Raw genomic sequence first — 2,953 nt, forward strand, 5'->3', positions numbered from 1 at the left:
CACGTGTGAGGGCGGGCCGTCACGTGGGAGGGCGAGCTGTCACGTGGGCGGGCGGGCTGTCAGTGGCGGCCCCTCCCCAGCGTGACGGCGGCGGCATCGCCCACTGCCGGGCGGGGCGAGGCCTCACTCAGCCCCGCCCCGGGGCGGGGCCTAATTTGGCTCCCCCCAGGAGGCGGAGCTTGCCGGGCTCTTCTCTCCTCCGTCCTCCCAGCGCCCGGAGTGCGGCGCGGGAACTGACGTTACCGATTCGGATCCCGATCCCGAAAAGCGGTAGAAACAAACTTCTTAACACCGATTCGTAGATGTTGAAAAGGGCATTCTTCTTTATTCAGCGCACTGGACGTTCGGAGGATAGCCCCTCTAATCGAACGCGCCAAATGGCAGATGGACAGGACTTTTTATTACACGTACTGTTTGCATATTCATTAGATATTCTCGCTTACTTAATACGTATTTATTAGTTTGCTTTACATGGTCGCACCCCTATTGGAAGTCCTTCTTTGGTCTTTCCGGGTCGTCTTCGTCATCTTGACCCCGGTCCTTGAGCAGGCACAGCGTCGTTGTGCTTTGCCAGTAAATGCTGTAACGTTTGTTCTTTATTTTATCTGGGTACACGGAGCTTAGTTTACATCCTGTTTGTTTGCATCTCTTATCGAATTCTCAGGGACTTCTCTAAGATTGTATTGTTCCTTATGTGGGCATTCCGGGATACCGTGAGTAAAGTTTCTGTTTCTTTGACAGGAGAATTCGCCTTGAGGAGCAATAACCGGAGGGTTCCGCTGCCGCCCCTCGTGGGGATTGGCACCAGGGGCATCTGTGCCCCGCACCCGTATCGCCCGCTGACCCCCGGAGGGCCGCTCCAGGAGACGGCGGGTTTGGAATATGGTTTGTACTCGCTCTCCTGTGGGAGCAGTGGGAGACGTCGTCTGTGGTCGACTGTGGTGGAGCTGCATCGGTTTTCCTGGATGACTTGCTGTGTGTTGTGGTGGTGGCTTTTCTTTCTGTCCACCTACGTAAGCCAATTTCACATTTTTTCCAAGCATTCTTGCTGCCTCTTCTGCCCTGTGCACCCACAGAAACCTGAGTTGGTAGGTGCCTCAGAGGGGTCTTAAAGAGCTTGATTCCTGTGCTGCACAGCCCTGGGTGCAAGCTCCCCGCTCTCCACCCTGTAATGAGTGATTTAACTGCTCTGCTTTTCCCCCCAAATCTGGGTGGATTGAGGACAAGTATCTTAAGTGGTGTTTCTCAACTTAATCAGGGGCATCTTGTTTGTTCCTACCCCCCTGTACTTTTTTAAGAGATGCACCATATTAGTCTTGTTTTAAGAGCATTAACTGCCTTTTAAATGTGTGTTTTACTTGTTTTGTGTGTAGCACATGCGCACACACCCCTTTATCTCCACACATTGATCTTGGCTGTTGGCAAAACCCACTTCATATCCCAATGCCTTCAATAAAGGACTCTGCAGCAATGCTGGAATTGGTGTGGTTCCTTTAAGATATGATATGAGTTTAAAAAGAAAAATAAAACTCTGCTGTCAGATTTAATTTACTAGGGGCTGATATAACTAGACCCATGCAGTTTCTACTCCTTAACTCTGCTCCTTAAACTCTAGTCATTAAAAGTGCAGCCAGAGCAGTCCTTGCTCGGGGGACTTTTCTCATCCCAGGAATGGAGTTCCAAGCCTGAATGCTGCTCACAGCCCAGCCTCTGACTCTGACTGATGCCAGAAAATCGGAGAAGAAACTCTATAGGTTCGTTTTGAGTATAGAAAGCCAAAAAAGCATACATGTTTATTTCAGTGCTGACTGCATCAGAAAAAAATTCCTAAGGGTGCACCCTGAACCACACAGCTTTCATAACTTTATACAACTCTCTAATTACACATTCAAGGATTACCTCACCTGTTCCACCCCATTTTCCACCCACCGTACGCCCCCCTGGAATTGCTTCAGAGGTCGTAAAGTGGCCCCTGGTGCCAGGCATCAACGTCTTTCTTGCTACGTTCTTCTCTTGACTCCTAGATTTCCTGCCTTCTGGAACTGGCTCAAGGCCTAAACCCAGTCTCATGGATCTGTTTTGTCTTCTTTCTCGCATTTTATCCATCCCTTCACAGGTGCAAGAACTGTCTCTGTTTTTATCACAATTCTTGCTTGTAAAGAATCGAGTGCTGTGTCCAGTTCTGAACCCCTCAATTTAGGAAGGACATTGAGGTGCTGGAGCAGGTCCAAAGAAGGGCAACAAGGCTGATGAAGGGACTGGAGCATAAGTCCTATGAGGAGGGGCTGAGGGAGTTGGAGTTGTTCAGCCTGGAGCAGAGGAGGCTCAGGGAGACCTTGTTGCTCTCTACAACTCCCTGGCAGGAAGGTGGAGCCAGGTGGGGATCAGTTTCTTCTCCCAGGCAACCAGCAGTAGGACAAGAAGCCATAGTCCAGGGGAGATTTAGGTTGAACATTAGGAAGAAATTTTTTACAGAGAGAGTGATCAGACATTGGAATGGGCTGCCAAGGGAAGTGGTGAATTCACCGTCTCTGGAGGTTTTTAAGATGAGACTGGATGTGGCACTTAGTGCCATGGTCTAGTAGGCAAGGTGATGTTGGGTCAAAGGTTGGACTTGATGATCTCAGAGGTCTTTTCCAACCCGTTTGATTCTGTGATTCACAAAAAACTATAAACTATGCACTTTCCCTTGAGAACTTCCAACCTTACTAAAACACATGAGTTCTACGGCTAGCACCCTCCTTTTAAAATGCTTAGTCTGACACATAAATTCTATGGCTATCAGTTTCTAATAATTAAGTATTCTTAATTTTACTGCTATACGACCTGGGGCACAACCTCAACGTTGCCTTAATCCTCCCAAACCCTGATTTTACCCAGGCTGTTGAACGTTTCTGACCTAGTAGCTGGATCTCCTCAAAACCAGATTTTTTTTCTGTCCCAAACGCTGTTT

General features: G+C 48.7%; 1 long non-coding RNA gene across 1 annotated transcript; it reads left to right on the forward strand.

Moving 5' to 3' along the window:
- The first annotated feature begins 169 nt into the window (after positions 1 to 169).
- Positions 170 to 1,479, forward strand: LOC108494368. Its single transcript, XR_001873817.1, has 2 exons — positions 170 to 407; positions 742 to 1,479. It is a non-coding gene; the product is annotated as an uncharacterized LOC108494368 (long non-coding RNA).
- The last annotated feature ends 1,474 nt before the right edge of the window (positions 1,480 to 2,953 follow it).

This window comes from Lepidothrix coronata, unplaced genomic scaffold, assembly GCF_001604755.1.
Source record: "Lepidothrix coronata isolate B3197 unplaced genomic scaffold, Lepidothrix_coronata-1.0 Scaffold24, whole genome shotgun sequence".
In the NCBI taxonomy this organism is placed as follows: Eukaryota; Metazoa; Chordata; class Aves; order Passeriformes; family Pipridae; genus Lepidothrix; species Lepidothrix coronata.